This window comes from Numida meleagris, chromosome 4 (genome assembly GCF_002078875.1).
Source record: "Numida meleagris isolate 19003 breed g44 Domestic line chromosome 4, NumMel1.0, whole genome shotgun sequence".
Lineage (NCBI taxonomy): Eukaryota > Metazoa > Chordata > Aves > Galliformes > Numididae > Numida > Numida meleagris.
Window position 1 is genome coordinate 52,740,990 of NC_034412.1, and position 18,187 is coordinate 52,759,176.

Here is an 18,187-nt window from a genome sequence, read left to right on the forward strand (position 1 = left end):
AGTAGTTTCTTCTCCGTTCCTCGCCCTACACGGGGCCTACAAGCAGCTGAGCACAAGAACTCTGACCGTGTATTCACATAAATAACTGCGTTTTCTGCGGGGGGCTAACGAGCCCAAATTGAGGCGTGACCCCTAAAAGCAACATCCACCATTCTCGGTAGCAGAGTCACACAAGGGTAATTGTGAGGTGCTAACGGCTGCCTGCCGAGCAAACTATCAGGGGAGTGGCTGCTTCCGGCGAAGGTAGCGGGCGCACCTCAGGAGACGTCTGCCTGCAGAAGCACCAGGAGAAGGCCAAGCTCCTCGTTCAAGGTAGGTCTGGTATTCTTGTTTTTGAAGTATCTTTTGCTTTACTGGTCTTCTATGGAAAAACAGGTAGGAGAAAAAGAATTTGGGCCTGCTACAAAACACAACTAGGGTTATCTTTAAAGCCTGTGGAGCTTCTTGTGGTTTTCCACAGGGTCCCTGTGGAAAAGCATCAAATATGTGAGTCAGCTGCACAGCAGACAAAGCAGAAGGCTTTAACGCTATATAATTTTCATGTTTAAGCATAAGTTCCCATTTTCTGCAATGTGTGTGTGAGTACCTGTATATGCAGATCCATTTTTTTCTACAGCGAAGTATAAAATTAATGCTTTATCACAGATGCTTTTTCCTTTATTTTGCCACTGGATTTGCTTTGTCCTTAAAGCGTATCATACTACCCAATGTTACAAAAAGGGTCGTAAAACAAAAATCCTTCCTGATACAAGATCGTTTATCTGCTGGGTTGTGGTCAGGCAGGGAAAAATTATTTGGATGCTTTTTCTTTGCTGCTCTCAACAGCTTGGCCCAAATAAGTGTATTTTTCTGGTACAGTGTTGTGGCTGACTCCTAACAGCCCTGCAACACTGAAACAGTAAGGAAAGATCAGTTCTTTAGTTACTTGGAGCTGAAGTTGCTTAGTCCTAGAGAAAATGGAATTGACTGTAAGTCAACAGGTCAACAGAAGTTCTTAAGCTCAGCCAAAACTTGTTTTTCTTAATGATTATGTCTAAAATATGTATGGAATTTAACTAAGTTTTAAACTTTGTGTTGGATCTAAGCATTAAGCTAATATTGCATTCTGGTATTAGATGAATTGCTTAAAATTAGAGGTGGCAAAGGTTACAACATTCTTCGTGCTCATTAACGCTTTCTTTGTTGTGAAGCCTTGGCAATCTAAGCCTCAGAGAAAGTCAGCTGTTCAGTAAGCACAAAACACGCAAACTCTGAGCCTCAGATCCTAGGCTAAGGAGTAAAGGGTCCTGATGTGGATTATTCCTCAGACAAGCTTCAGTCCAATTCTCAGACGTAGTCTGAATGTGTAATAGCTTAGCCCAGTAGTTGGTATAAATTGATATAGCTCTGTTGATAATAGCCACTCTGAAATGCAGCTGTTATCACTGGAGTTTACAGGATTTCTGAACGTCTAGGAGACTGCCTCAGAATGGTTCTCTGCTTCATTGACTCACAACTATCATTTGGCCGAGCATATGAATGCAGTTCTGACATCCACTCCTGAAAACCCATTATCTCTTTGCAACAGTGTACAAAGCACTGAAACATACAAAGAGGGAGGAAAAAAAAAAATCAATACAGTTCTCTAATATTATTCCAGGCATCTGTATTAAGTCTTCACATATCCTTTTCCATTCCTAATTTGCTGTCAGCTATAAGCAACCTGCTGGACACCATAGGGAGTAGGAGAGGATAGGTGATAAATGCACACAATGTCTTGGTAAGTGGGCAATACCGTGCGCATACTGCTGTAATAATACGGGGATCAGCAGTCTTGTGCTTCATGTGCTGAAGCTTTGTATGTTTAAAGCACAAGAACTGATGCAAAAAATGCTTCATACGGATATGTAATGTACTAAGAGCCGTAAGCACCTGCTGGAAGGCTCAATTGCTGTTAGTTTAGAGCATTTCTAGCTGCAAAACAGCAAAAATGCTCTTGTCCCTTCACCGTATTCTGAGAGTAGAGTGCTACCACTCAGATGCTGCAGCTTCTGCATACTCTGGTTTACTCCCTTTGGCCTTTTGTCAAGAATCCTGGGCAATAGACATGGTCCAGAAGCATTTAGTCTCTTGTTATCTGCACACCTCAACGCTGTCTCAGCTATTGAAGGCTCTCTGTTTAGAGGCCATGATCCTTTAGACCAATACTTCCCCTCTCACAGCTAACAGCTGAACTTGTTTTCTGGCATTTCCTTTATCATTCTGCCAATCCTCACCCCACAGCTTAAGCTTCTTTACTGAGCAGTTCTCACCTTCCCCCAGTGCTTTTTGCCGTTTTTTCCCTTCTAGAGCTGGTGACACAAAGTACAGTTCTCTTGTTGGTAAATCTTGTTAGTAAATCCTTTTGTCTGTAGTTTATCCTTATTCCCTCTACTTCATTCCTTTTTTTTCCCTCTTCCTTTCCTAGATACAAGGTTCTGGAGCACCTGGATGTGTCTTTTATCCTAGTCTCACAGTTCTGTGGCTCCCATGCTCACCCATCTCTCTGTAAGGCTTTCTTTTTGGGGAAAAAACAACACAGGTTGCCTTCCCTCTGCTTCTTCCCTCCACCTTTTGCTCTCCTCTGCTACTTTTCAGTTTTTTTTATTTCTTTGTCCATTGCTGCTTAGGATTTTACTCTTTGATACACTTCTGTCATGTAAGCTCTTAAGTTCACTGTTGTGATAAAACAAATTAATCTGTGGATGGTTGTATGATTTTGAAGGGAGTAAAGGCATTTAAAAACAGACTGTCATGGCCACACTCCTGGCACCATAACAAACACAAACACTCATGCCAAGACAAAAGTTGATAGGCTAAGAAGTTGTACTTGTTTAAGTGAAAGTGTATTTTCTTCCTACTTGTGTTCAAGGAGGAAGAAAGCACCAGCTGGCAAATGTCTGCTTACTAATCCAGCTCAAAATATTAGTACTTCATTCTTTGAAAGTATACTGTCTGGAAACATGTGACGTGAGGGATATAAGAGCATTGGAAACTAGATGTGAGGGAAGATACACACAGCAATAATTTTTAGAAAGGAGTTCAGTTTGATGGACTGGCTTGGATCCAAAATTTCTGCACTGCAATTGTTCATTGTTCTGTGGAGAGCCCAGGGTCCTCCTTGATGCACCAAGTCTGAATGTGAAAATGAGATGATTCACCTTTATGTATAGCTAATCACCTCAAAACAGAGCATTTGCTGTACCTCTTAGTGTGGCATAAGCATGAGAAAAAGCAGGAAATAACGTGAAGTTATTTGTGAAACCACAAAGCTTTGCTGGAGCTTGATTAGACTTGTGCACTGATTCATATTTACGTACTTGTGAATATTAGTACCCAGGAGATAATCATCCAATCATTCAGTTGATTTTTATTTGGGTACTCTTTACTGTTGTGATTGTCTGCACATCTCTCAGCCTTTGCTATGCAGCCCTGTGAAGCAGGAAAAGCTAATCTGCAGTAGGCTGACAAGATACTGGTAGCACAGGCAAGCTTAGTGGCTTCCTAAAGGTCAAGCAGCCCTGTGGTAAGAGTAGGGATGTTCACAGTATGCGTTTTTCAGAAGAGATAGGTACAAGAGGAAACAGAGTTCTGGGACACTCCCCCATGTCACCTAGTGTTCAGAAATGCTGAAACTTGAAGGATCTCATGAAAACTTGTCAGTGAATCAGCATTAAGCTGCCCCTGTTCAGGGCTCAGCAGCAGATGCCAGAATGAACACATCTGAAATATAAAATGATTTGAAAAGTTTTGAATTTTTCTCTTAATGAAGCTATGTCTGCCTGATTAGGGGACTGGTGTAGGGGAACTGTTAGATCATGGCTTGAACTGGTGATTGAGCACCTGGTGAAGGGGTGTGGCTGGTGTATGGAGCACATGAAAATTGTTTGCACCTGTGCTCTCCATGTATCAAGAAGGGGTGGAGCCAGGGTAGAGCCACTCTGGGCTCATATAAGGGCCAGCCACTCAAGAGAGGGCTTCTCTTGGACTTAGGCTGTTTTCTGAGGAGTGCTGGGTAGCCAGAGATTCCCCTTCACCAGTTGGGTGAATTCTATTCTTTTTTCTATATGACTATGGGCCTACCTGTGAATACTTTCCACGGTACTGCTGAAAACGTGTCAGAAACAGTTTTGCTTACACCATGTTGGGGATGGCAAGCTCATGAGACTCTTTCATAAAAGACTCCTTATCCTGTCAAATATTGAATTGACATGTGTATCTACTATTTCAGAGGATCTTAGTACCAGGGGATCTTTGTCCTTGAGTGTGAATAGTGGCTCTTCGTTGCAGAGAACTTGATGGTTATTGTCCAACTAGGTTAAATTCTTTAGAAATGTTTCAACTTTCTGTGCTGCTTCATCCACAAAAATCCAGCATAACTATTGCTGTTTCATAACATGAAAAGAATACCAAGATCACAATTCTCTTCTGATTATTTTTCCCAGTTGTGTGTATGTAATTCTCTTCCACACTCTGCCCTCTAAAAAGTCTCTCCCAAATGGATAGAGAGATACAGCTGTGCTGTTTTATTAAAAGATGCATAAAAAGTACACTACTACTAATGAATCATTTGACTTTTTGAAACATAAATGCAAAATCTCTTTTGAAATGGCATTATGACCATTTTAGAGGTGGGCTGATTTGGGTGGAATCAGCTAAAAATTAAATTACCTGCCAAATCAGCAAACTTTGTGATGGTGGTGCTTAGAGCAATTCTGAACAAGTGAAACAAAGAAATATTTCTCTTGTTTTGTGAGGATCCGTTTGAAAGTTTTTTTCACTCTTCTAAAGCTCAACTCCCTGTGGAGTTGTGTGATGTGTAGAGCATCCCTGAGTTCCATTAGGTCTTAAAGGGAACAAGGGAGCTCACTGACATCTCAGAAATAAGGGTATGCTTTCAAGGCAGAGGCTTGAAAATGGACAAGGCAGATTGCTTTCTATTCCTTGTAATAGTCAACTGCTTAAATAAGTTTTATTTGTTATTGATTTTCATCTACACCATTGAGCTAGCAGTTTGGAGCACAACCATAAGGGATATTTTGCAAGCAATTATTAAGAATAGTATTCTGCAGAGGTGCATTTTAGATTATTGTGGTTATAGACTTCATCAGATCTTGCTTTTTTGTAATTTTTTCACAATGTCATCAGCTGATACCTCACTGTAGATCTTGTGGTGCTCGCACAGCTTGGAGTGCTTGTCTCTCTCTAAGACCTGTTCTTGAACTGTATTTTGTGATAGCTTCAGCTTCGTTTGGGCCATCAAAGCAGTGTTCTAGTGCTCATTGCTGTGAAGAAACCTTTGGGAGAAAAAAGCTGACCAGCTGCTTACAAACAGCTCAAAGGGACTCATATCCAGAAGAAACAAAGAATACACTTCACATTCTACACAAAACATTTTATAATAATGAAACGAATTGAGTAACTTTGTGATTAGGAAATGCTGGCGATACACATGTTGGTGGAATTATGCCTAGTGGGAAATGATTTCTGGACATGGTGTTTTTCCTTCTCCATCTGAAGAAAACTGGATGATACATGTCTCTCCTTGAATTGACATTAATTTATACTGTATTTTCAAAGGCATTTAAGAAATTCTTTTAAAACCTTTTTATTCACTTTTAAAATCATCTTGCTTAAATAACAGATGACTCCATAACTTTGGATATGAGTATATTACTTGGCTAACTATTAACTTATTTTATCAGTTGGATAACTAAATCAAGCCTAGACAGGTCTAGGTACATTTGACCAGTAGCTGGGGTGTTTTTCTGTATGCTGTGACTGAAGTAAGTTCTGAAGTGATTTGATGCTATGTTTCAAAACCATAATTTTTGGGGAAAATGTCTCCACATGGCTCTGTATTATTGTTTATTCTTGTCATCTGATGGGCCATAATATATTTTCTGTATTAGTGCGTGGGAAGGAGGGTGCTTGGGACCTTGCACTTGGCTTACTTTTCATAAACATTATAATGAATTCAATATCTAATGCACATCTTGGGGGAGAGAGGGAGGAGAAGAAATCAGTTAGGATTTTGAACCAGGTCCTCAGCATTATTGCTATGAAGTTATTGGAGCTGTAAAGATGAGGACCTAGCTATCTTTGGCTTGCTCTTCACAGTCTTTGACCAGCAACCAATGCAGCACGAGGCTTTTTGAATGTGATTACTTGGCAACAAGTAAGTGGGAGTAAGGCATGAATCCAGTTCTCACTTAAAGTATAATGGAACTAGGATACTTAGCTGTTGTTGTAAGAATGGGATGCAACACCTTTCTGCCCTGTCCTTCGATTTAGTGTTAGCGCTAATCAAAGACATGGTGTGACTTAAATTACTTTCCAGTAAAGAACAGATAGCTCTTGTGATGGAGACAAAGAAAAATGACTTCTGCTCCTTGACGGCTTAGTTTTGTGACAGCATCTTAGCCATTTGGATAGTGCTGATTGGCTACTCCTGTCATGGTGCTGCTAGCACTGCATGAATACATCTTGACACAAAGATCATGATGAGGGAGAAGAATGCAAACATCTTGTACAAATATGGTTGCCCAAGGGAGATGTGCTGCTTGCACGTCTGTGGAAGCAGTACTTTGTGTTGCTGACCATTTCTGAACTGTCATGCCTTAAAAGAAAAAAAAAAACACATTGTCATGGTCTACTTTCTGCCTCATCTTTGTAAGACTAAACAAGGAACATTTAACCTGAGAAGTTGTCTAGTTTCATTTAAGAAAATCAGACATCTAGTGCTGCTTTCAGTAAGTAGGTCAGAAAATTCCCCTGAGCGTTGAACATGCACTTTGTGTAAACATGAGTTGGTAGGCAAATGAACCAAAAAAATGAACACAGCATATCTAGCATTTATACATCATGAGCTCGGGATGAGAAGAGAAGGAGAGAAGCTACAGGAGTCTTGCTGCTGTCTTACTGAAATGCTTCTCTTCTGTTCTTTGTAAGCTTAGGCGTGATACGTATGTATCTTAAAGCTGTGGTTCTATTGCACTTCATCCCCCACAGTGTAGGCTTGGAGTACTAGCAGCCCATGTGAAGGAGGTCTCAGCTTTACGTGGACTTCAGTGTGATCCTGTTTCAGTAGTTCAGCTCTCCTTAAACTCAAGGGGGGCATGCTTAAGCCTGTGGTTTTCAGCAGGGAGAAGGGCTTCTGTGATGAAGTGCTGACAGAGCCAAGCTTGAGTCCTGCTGCTTGCTGAGCTCACTGTACGGTGTCCCTCACAGCTTAACTCCCACTGAACTGGGTTCTGAATCCAGTAAAATTCAATGCACTTGTTCTTTTGCTCATTATTTGATAATTTACTAAGAAATTTACTCAACAATCATGTTATCTGTCAGTATTCTGGTTTTCATATTCAGATTTTTATTTGATTGTGCTGTAAGGTGCCATCTGAGACCTGGTCGCAGGTTTATTGTACTAACTAGAGATTTTTTTAGAGAGTATTTGCTTGGAAACAGCTACTTTAATGTGAATTTCTGAGTAATAGAAGTCCTTTAGATGATATTCCCTGTGTGATATAAAAGCATCTCTTCTAAAGGTCTTTTGAATTACACAAAGGTAGAAGTTCACCTCCAAAGTGCCATAGTTTGGCATGTATGGGAGAAAATGCCTTTTTTCCCCCATTGTTCAGACAGTTTTGTATGTGTTTATTTCACCAGGTCTTTAACAGCTGAAATGATTCACAAGGAGTACAGTTAAAGAGAAGGCCTCTGTTCCTGTTCAGGACAGTGCGTATAATGTTGGGCTTAGTGTTAAACAGCTTCTCTAGCCCTGTTGAGCTCTACGGGGATTGAGTAGATGGAAACAAAAACATGTTTAATTCACTATCCTGGACTTGAGCGTAAGAGTATGTCTTGTTGGCTGGAAAGATTGACTGGTGTGCAGCAAGTCAATCATCACACACTCAGGAGAGAGATTACTTATTTATTTCAAGATTGCACAAGCCTGGATGCTCAGTGGTTTCCCACGGATCGAGCACATGCATGAAAATATCTGCACAATATTTATACACAAGTTATTGATTTTTCCATTCTTTCTCTTCACAATGATTGGCTAGTAATTTTCGTGAAATTACAAGGATTCATTGACTCTTTGTTCTGTTTTGCCAAGTTGACAATATCCCCAAAGTATCCTGATTGATTTGTCCTTCAAGGCCTACTAGCTCAGGGAAATCATTACTTAAGGACACTAAGGATTTATTCTTGTGATATCTAATATGGTAGTACCTCAGTGTACCTCAGTTTGTTTAGAAATAGCCTTCAATGGCCTGACTAAATATCCAAACAGTGACGCTTAAATAGAGAATTCTACATGACTGCGGAGTGGGGAGAGACACATAGGACTGCAGTGAATCCAGGAGTTGCCACTCTGCTTGTGACAGAGTGGAGTCCACATTTATTTCAAGAGATTTGGGTGTTGGCCTTGCTGAACGCTTTTTTTTAACGTAGTTTAATTTTGTGAGCAGATCTGTGACCTCCCAACCAGCTACATTTCACGAGGTGTCACAGAGCAATAGGCAGGCTGTGCTGTTGAGGAACAGCTGAGAAGGGGGCACGTACGGCAGCTTTATTTTGTCTCTGAGCACACAGTACTTTGATCCTGGTACAGAAGGAGCTAAGATAACACATTTCTAGGTTAATGTCAGGGTTTAGTTAACATCTCTGTAACAACTTAAATTGCAGCTTCTGCTTCTTGCTTGCAATGGATGATGTACTCCAAAATGGAAGCTTCCTGATTCAGTGAAGCAAGATATGGAACTAATTTTTATGTACTCCATTGCTGATGTTTGGTATAAAGCAAAAGTGTATCTAGAGAATAGGATCAAACTTTCTTATAATCACAGAAATGTGGTAGAAATTTTTAACCAAAATAATTATGAGTAACAGTACCATTTCTTATGTGAATGCATCTGCATTGCTCAGGGCTTTGCAGGTATTCTCTACCAGAGGGAACAATTCACGTTAATACATTTCTTCTCTGATGTGCTTTGGCTTATTTACAAAAAACTTATGCAGTCCACGTTATCTTAAAAAGGCAGAAGATAACCTTCCCTAACAGTGGAAGGTCATTTATTGCCTAACAGGGTGCTTCTCTTCCAGAGCATCTTAGAGGTGAACTACCAAATTTCCATGCCTGAGTATAATGCTTTTCTGCAATTTTCTCTGGTCTTTGTCCTTCAAGAAACAGAGAAGGATTTGCAAAAATAGTTCAGCATCATTTCTGTCTGCGTTTGGCAGTTGAAATATGCATGTTATTTGGCTGAGGATACGATTTTTCAATTTTGTGGCTTTACTGAAAACAAACAACCAAGCAACAAAACCAAACACCTGTACTCCGGAGCAACTGGGGAGAGCTCTTAAAGTAGGTTTTCAGTGCAATTACTTCATTTAATGACTTCTTTCCTGTGTGTGCATACCTGTTGACTAGATCTAAACATCACATGCTTTTAAAAACATGATGGTATCAGTGTCCATTGATGCTCGCCATTTACTAGCCTTGTTCCAGCAATGTTCTTAATTTCTGACCATCTAAGATGATGCATATAAACAACTTTTGATGTACTCCTGGATTTCTAGACGGCCACAGTTCCTTCTGCATCATTACACCAGTTCTATCAGAATAGGATGTCAGTAATTACCCCTACGTTATTGCTAGCAACAAACCATCTGGGTGAAGGATTACAGATTCATCACGTGGCTCTTTAAAACTAAAGCCTCTAATGGAACTTAATCTCATCAAAGCTGCGGAGAACTGCTGCTCTAATAAATGCAATCAGTTGAACTGAAGCTCTGTGCTCTAGCATATGGAACCCACTCTTCATCCTTATAATGGGTAGGGTTGAACTGTCATCCATTAGTTATGTTTGCAATGACCGGTTAATTGGACCCTTTGCTTCATGGGAATAAACTAGTAGCTAACCCATAAAATACTAAAAGTTCAGGAAGACAATAGGAGAAAATACATTTTGTCTCTGTAGTGGAACCATAATTAGACACATTATAATTGCATATCTATTCATAATAAGGGCATGTAATTACAAGCAGGCTGGGAAATACACCAACATTCATTTTCCAGCCAAGTCTAATTAGACAAATATTTTCAACAATGTGCACAAAGAGCAGAAAGCCATTTTGTATGTATTTCCATGTACTCAGGGCATTGCTGTGCCTTTCTGGGATCTTCTGTGGTTACTTCAGGACTGTAGATCCTCATAGAGGACATCAGGCAACCTCATTTCTAGTCTGCTGTCCATGCTGTGTTTGTTGTTCCTCTCCTCAAGCTATTGTCAATAATCTCTGTATGCATCTGTTAACCTCAGAAAAATTTGACAGATGGATCAGGTGTGCAAAGATATTAATGCCTTTTAAGTCTGTGAATTACTTGAGTGCAATGCGTCTTCAGTAACAATGTACAAAATATAGCACAGTCCAGTGTCAGAGATTGAAATGAAATACAAATCAATCCTTTCAGAAAACTCCTGATGTTTTCTCTAGTGCTTCATAGGAAGCCTCTTCTGGGCCCAACAGCAATAGCAACTAAAACTGCGGTCCTCTCCATTTACTGGATGTTTCTTTCTCTGTAGTGACAACTGCAGAATTAGCATTCCTTTTCACAGACCAGCATACTTTAAAGGGCAATGAAAGTGGGTTTGCAGTAACCTCCCAGAATGTGAAATGAAAGACCAGAAGCACAGCAGGTACTTTCCTCTTAATCCTCTCCTTCTCATGATTTTCAGCCAGATATAGCTGCTTTAGGAAATTATTCAAATGACTGCCAGCTCAAACACCTTTGGGTTTAAAAAGGAAAAAAGTAGTATCAAAGACTAAAGCTTCCATCCTGCTATTCCTTGACCTTAAGTTTGCTTTTCTGCAGACTAGTTTGGTAAGCAGCTTGTTTATTGGAAGACAATATTCATGCAAATGCCACAGTACCCAACAAGGAAGGGATAGCAGTATTCAGCCAAAAGTGTATTCTGGACCACTTCTCATCTGATGGTTTTACCATCAAGGCAACATCAGCCACTCAAGTTGTCTTACAGATGTCCTTCGTCTGGCACTTCCTGGCTTCCAAGCTCTTGAGCTAATACCTTCTGAGTTTTTCTGTTGTGTCCACCTCTCAAAAAAATTTTGGGGCAAAAAATGCCCCAAAATGGGTATTTGCCCCTTCTGGATATTGGTCTTTCCTCTGCCATAGGAAGTATATGTATCCCTTTCTTTGGGTAGAGATTACCTATTACAGAAATAACGCTATCTGATCACGAAGGGTTGTTGTGAGTCCTAGCTACTGTTTGTGATATGCTTTTGAGACACTTGGATGAAAGCCAGTTTACAAACACTGAGTATTATTAATTGTTTTGTTTGTTATCATAGCATTTTCCCTTCACTTTTAAAAAGGCAATCACATTTCCCTTCTGAAGCAAGAGTTTCTATATTAAATTTATCTATTCCATCTTTTAAAAAGCTTCCAACATCCCAGGAAGAAAAGAATAGAAATGTCATAGCATAAAATATAATCTCTTCTTTGTGGAAATTTCTGTCACATTTTATCTACATACCAAATCTGCATGTGAATGGACAAGCATTCATGGTGAAGCCATTAAGCCTTCACATTGTGAAGAGAAATAAGAGGTAGTTTGAGAAATGAATACAAAAATACAAAGGATGTGTTTTTCCTGCATGATATATGGTATTTTTCTGCTCTGCATTAGTTCAAAATGTGAGCGCATTAGAGGCTGGAAGAAATGGGAGGGCTCAAAAATATTCTGATTGGAACCAGAACTAGATCAGAAAGATGAGCAGGCTTTGATCTACTGTACCTTGACTCCAGCCAAACTCAATGAGCCCTTTGTGAGATCATATAAAATGCATGTGTAAATCCTTGCTTGCCTGAGGCATTCTCAAGTAGCCAGAACTGCAGATTCCCTATCTGCTTATCTCATCCAGGCCAATCCTTTAGTCCTCTTTCACAGAGAAATACTATTTTTCGTATTCCCTGATCTTCACAGTATGATTTATTAAGGCTGTAGCCTTGTTGTCATACCATAGTTACTTTGCAGAAATGGTTGTATTGACATATCAGTAGTGTAGATTATCTAGCAAGATGACATCAGTCTCATCTTGTTTCTAACTTCAAAGAAAAATTTGTCAAACCTGTCAAAAAATTTAGGTCAGCTCTCCTGTTGCAAAGCCTTTTTGAAGTATTTATTGTGGTGGGAAGGTGTAGGAAATTCAGGTGGATATGGATCCCACCTTTTATTTGCTGTTACATTTGTGTTCATTGCTCGGATCAAATGTTCACAGTCCCACTGTTCTGGAATGACTAAGAAGCAATTTACTTTACCTTAGTGGTTTTATTTCACATATTTGAATATGAACACACAAGAAGCAATCTACCACCTACTTGAAGAAAATTGTTTAGAGACAATCATCCTCAACATCTGCTGAAAGTAAGAAATGTGCAGGTTATCCTCTAAAATATACTGCCAGGTCTATGGAAATGTGATTCACTGTGGCCTTCTCACAGCTAAGTGTTTTAACTACCTATACTAATATGCCATGTGATCTTACAAATCAAGATATGCCAGTTATTAGTAGTGCTCAAGTTAAGGTTTTCTAATTATTGATTATGTAGTGGTTAAAAAAAACTTTTTTTCAAGGTATGTTTGAAATCTGAACTGGGAATTCGCTTGACTTTCAGTGTTAACTGTCAAGCTGACCTTTCTGGATGCCTCTGCTGTATAAATATTCCACAGGGTTTCTCTACTCCTGCCCCACACAAGTTGCTTTCCCATGAGAGATCCTACTCATATGTTTGCTTCTTAAACTTTTGCAATGGGAAGCACTGCATATAATGAACAACTCAAAGCTCCTGGGATTTTGTTATTGTCAGCTCCGTAGCACTGAAAATATAGGAAGCCACTGTTAGTGATGCTGGGTGTCTGATTTTGAGTTCTTTAGGAATCCCATTTTCTGGACACTGTGCACTCAGAACTTGCTGATAATTTGGATAATTTAAAACAGCTATAACCAGCTATATAACTATGTCTGAAAAAACAGACCTCAAAATGCACTGATCAGTTCAAAAATTATACAAAGCAATAGGTATGTCTTAAAAGTAGTATTTTATATATTTATATATTCCTGTTTCCTTGAACATGGAAGGAGTTAGCTTTTTGGTATTCAACTCCTTTGTTTGCAGCTGCCTCTTATTTGGCATCCACTCTTGAACTACGTTTGTACTTGGTCTCATTGTTGCTGCTTCTCTCAGACATTTCCCACAGTCATGCATCTCATATCTCGATAACTGGGCTTTGGGTAGAGCTTTCTGCTGTTTTGAGCAACCGGTTACACAGAGCTCATAAATAGAGCTGCTTTTTATTTATGTTCTGTGGTGGAAAATAGCTCTTATGCTTCTCAGCTCTACAAGGTCTGTCTCATCACACTGAGATGATAGACTAAAAATATGGCTAGCAAAAGCACAGCTTCGTACTGCTGCTTGTAGGAAGTATGACAATTTGCTGCATCTGCCTGTGAATCATCTTGGCTCTTTTGCCAGTCCAAGTGTGGATGGAAAACACTTAAATTTTTTTGTTGGTGGTAGCTTTACTCATGAGCCACTATGCCCTCATTTCTCACCTTGTACGTGCAAGGTAACTTCCGTAGTTGTGTTTCATTGCTTCTGTCTTACAAGTAAAACACAAGAGCAAGACTGACAAGTAGTAAAGAAGCCGGCTGTTTCACTGTGTGGGCTGTCAAGAAAGGAAGCTTTCTACAGAGCTAGGAAAGAAGTAATTGTGTCTTGATGGAGAAAACTTTAGCTGTAACTTGGCAGGCTGTTCATGTGAGCCGCTATGCATTTAGCATATCTTAGTAGTAGCATCTACTTCATTCATTTTGCTTAAAAAAATGGGAAATCCAGGGCTTAATTCCACCCTTCGCTATTTTTATGACATTAAAGAACATAGGCAGATTTCACTCCTGCCACCATTTTGGTTTTCAATTGTTGTGAAGTTAAGGCTGTTCTATAAAGCTGTCCTTTTGTCTTTTTTGTATTTTCTTGTGATTTTTTTTGTTCTGAACAACCAAGACAATTTTAAAAGGGTTGTACTGAGTGGTGTAGTCCTTTTAGCTGCAGGAACAGTCACTGTATGGTGTAAAAGAACATTATGAAGCTATGCAACTTGGTTTGAAAACAGATGAGGGAGGGACGTAAGGTAATGTAAGTAAAATCATAAAATGAATTTTATGTATCATTAATTCTGATAACTGATTTTATTACTCTAGAAAATTATTATGGCAGTCTGCTACAAAATACGTCAACTAATTTAAATTTCAGAACATATTTTTTTGGCAAATCATCGTAAGCAATATTTTTAATCAATGAAGTGGAGCTAATTTAGATTTCAAATGCTTAAAAAATGATGAGTTTGCTAATATAAGGTTTTTTATTTTCCTGTTACTATATTTTTACTGTTATTGAGAGGAGGACTTTATATAATATAGAGTGACAATATAGTTGTCATAGTGTATGCAAAAAAATCCCCAAAACAACTAGAAATTAAATAACAGCAAAACACAAACTCAACCCTGAACACAAGTTAGAACAATATCTTTACAGAAAATGCTGTTTGTATTTATGTGATGACAGTGACTGAATTTCAAGAGCTGAACTTACTGCATTGTCAGTAGATTCAGAGCATTTAATTTCTATCTCCTTTTAGCCATGAGGACTGGCCTATGTCCTGAATTAGAAAAAAGTTTAGAAAATGCTATTTCTTCCCTGGAAAATACTTCCTCATTCTGTGCACGGGTGGTTTCTCCCGTTTTCTAACAGAATTGTTTGGGCCAGAATAAAACGGAAAACAGTAGAGGCAACTCTGCATCTTGTTACTGGGTTACTAGTGCAGAAGTAAGACACACAAAAAAAATACTCGGTGTACAATCTGCTAAGGCCACTTCTCTTAAACGCATCACATCCTCACTCATCTGTATGTTGCCATTTAACTTGAGACTATTGTATGATGCTACATATGCTTGAACCATATTCTTGATTGCTTGTGGGGATAGATCTGAAATTAGTCTGTCCAGTCATACGCTTGCATTGGGCTCTTATCAATCTGCTAAAAGAACCTTAGGCATGTTTTTTCACCTCTCTTTGCCTCTGAGGCACCTCATTACATCTGATTTTTTTTTTTTTTAGAGCAATGGTCTGCATTTCAGGCTAAGACTGAACTTGCTGTGCTGTTACAACTAATGTGAAGGAATGCCTGTCCTTCTGATGAATTACAGGAGTGGAGGAATGTTAAAATATTCAAAGATGAAAAACAGGCATTGGAAAATCCCATACAAATTATTGTTGTCTTTCTATCTGCTGTTTCATTGCCAAAAACACTCCTAGTACTACCTGTTCACTTCTGCATCCTAAGTTACTCTATTATGTCCCAGTCTCAACCCAAAGCACTATGCTGAAACCATTTGAGGTCTCAAGCCACTGACAGCCTGTCTTTGGAAAGATGTAAGTGCCTAAACCTATTCATCCTTCAGGTAATGTAAGCTGCCCAGAATACTTTAGTTCCTTCTAATTTTTTCCATGCCTGTCTATATTCCTCCCTCTGGCTTTGTTTCCTGTTTCAGTGTCACTCTAAATTAAATATATTTCCTCCCATTAAATCAGTTATCTTTGCATTTGGGATGTGCTGTCATTCTTTTGCATGTCTGATGATCATAGTCTTCACTTAGCTTCATTTGCCACCTGCCCTGGCTTCTACAAATGAGCTCTCCTGCCATCATCTGCAATAATGTTTGTGCAGGTGTGAGTGCATGTAACTGCCGAAATACCACTTCTTCATTAATGTAAAGCCTGAAGGCTTGGGTAGGTTCTCAAGGTTCACTGATTTCACCAGAGTTCTTTCAGCTTCCAACAGATGAAGAACTGGCCTAGAGTTGTTCTTCCTGCTTCTCCCCTGTGAATCTCTGGAAAATGTCTTGTCTGCAGCTCATGGAAAAAGCACCTTATTCTGTCACCTCCTTATACTGATGCTTAGCATAGACAAGTTATACTGTTGAAGCAAAAAGGAAATGTCTAATTCTTACTCCTAAAATACGACAATAGAAATAATGCTTGTGTGTGTGAGATGACTGAACAAGAAAATTAAAGGTAAATTTTAACATACTCTGGCCCGGAAACTTTTAAAGTTGTGGACTAAACATCACTAAAAGACAGTAAGATTATGGCTCTCAACAATGGGTTTTTAAAGGCATGTGAGAATTAAGCTTGAGTTCTGTTTTCTCTCAGTATTAGCTGGGCTTCTGCTGCACTGCTTGTCCATGTGGATGAAGTGGTTAATCCTCTTAAAAACAACAGAAGTTGGATATTAAAAATACTGCTTTTAATTTCAGTCAGAATACTTAAGTTTGGATGCAACCATTTAAATCATTTGCAGGTGTTAAGAGTATGGCCCAAGTACCTTGAAAATCTGAAGTTGTGTAGGACAGATCTTTGTCTGAAGTAAATGGTCAATACAATCATGAAGAGGGCATAGCTGCAAGAGTGTATATCTTTGTTTGAAAAATTAGCTTTTAAAACAGCCTATTTCAGTCCAGTTAGACAGAATGGAGGAGTCAAAAATGTGTTTGACTGCTTTCATTAAAAAGCCTATGTAGCCAAGAAAGAGCCTTGTAAAACCTCCTTGAGGGAAAGACAGCAGTACATTTTCTTGCAGAGTCTACCAGAGATGTGAACGTCCATGAAACCAGACTTGAGCATTTCTGCACTCAGAAATTTAGGCTTTTAACTATTCGGGCACAGATCTCTAAAAACCTTTCAGAGGCCATTTGCATATATTGGAGCCAGTCTAATATTTTTTTGAAAATGTTGCCAGGTCTTCCTGGAAAATTGAATGGAAGCACTTAAATATTCACTCCATGAAAGGTGATTAATTAATTTTCTGTGATGTTTTCCACTGGATGTAATTTACTATAATGCATCTATCAGGACAGTTACTGTAGTGATACAAATACAAGAAATGCAGTGTCAGCTGAAGTTAATATAATTCCCTACATTGTGCTAGAGATTGACTGAAAGTGATTCATTGCTAGCTGTTGTGATCCTCAGCAGCATCACAGTTCATTTCTGGAAGCGAAGATGCTTCCTCACTGGCCACTATCCGTGCAAGATAGCTGACAAGATGCCACCTCTGCGAACACCTTTGGAGCTTGGCAGTGGCCCTTGGAATCTGAATGTGAGAGGGCAGAGTAGCATGGAGTATAAGAGCTTTTTTGTCCTTCACTCATTACAGTCATTGGAAAACTAGTGTCTGTTCATATCTCCTCTGTAGGTAAAGTACAGGGTCCTGTGTAGGATTTCACAAGTGGCAAATGACGTAGTAAGGAAGAAGATTGATTACAAGTCCATTCCTCAATGTTATGCAGTATGCTGCTATAGATCCCTAACATAGCTTTGAGCTTATTTATGTATTGTCATGAGTTGATCTGAACTACAACACTTGATTTAGCTGTCTGTGCTTCAATATATGCACTTAGATGGTTTTTAGCATACATAGTGGTTTTTTTTGTTCTCAGGCTCATTCTTTGGTTTTACTTCGGTTTCATCTTCTACTTATTGGCAAACTCCGTTGTTTTGTTCCTTCACCACCCTACTAATATTTTTTCCAGAAAATAATTTTGCCTTCAGCCTTTTTTTAAATCTTGAAGTACAACCGGCTTTCTTGATGCTGCATTTGAGTTTTAGGTCCCACCGTTTTCTGAGGATTTTTGAATCTGGAGCAATGAACTAGAAAGCATAAGTACGATAAGACAATAGAACGTCATTGTATAGTGTTCTTCACTGATAAAACTCGGGAGGGCAGACAGTAGGCATCATAAGCCAATTCAGGCTTTGGACGTCTTTGATCTCAGAAAATTCTGTTTCTTTTGTGCTTGGTTCAAGTGCAGCATTTTCAGAGAGTAGACTGCAGACCAAAAAGCTAAAGATCTGTGGGACTGCTCTGAATGGAGGTGACTAGCAGTGGAGTCTAGTTGTCTTCCATTGCCTCTCCAGAGGATGTTATGAGAGTAGCATGCCAGTTTTCCAGAATTCTTTACTTACTGTATGCAATGACAGGACCTCCCTTTTCTCTAAGCAATGTCTTTTAAATGGATCTGA

General features: G+C 39.2%; 1 long non-coding RNA gene across 1 annotated transcript in view; it reads left to right on the forward strand.

Moving 5' to 3' along the window:
• The window catches only part of LOC110397339, a 246,945-nt gene continuing 229,017 nt past the window's right edge, over window positions 260-18,187 (forward strand). The window contains exon 1 of the long non-coding RNA XR_002437713.1: window positions 260-312. This is a non-coding gene — a long non-coding RNA (uncharacterized LOC110397339). The remainder of the gene's footprint in view (window positions 313-18,187) is intronic.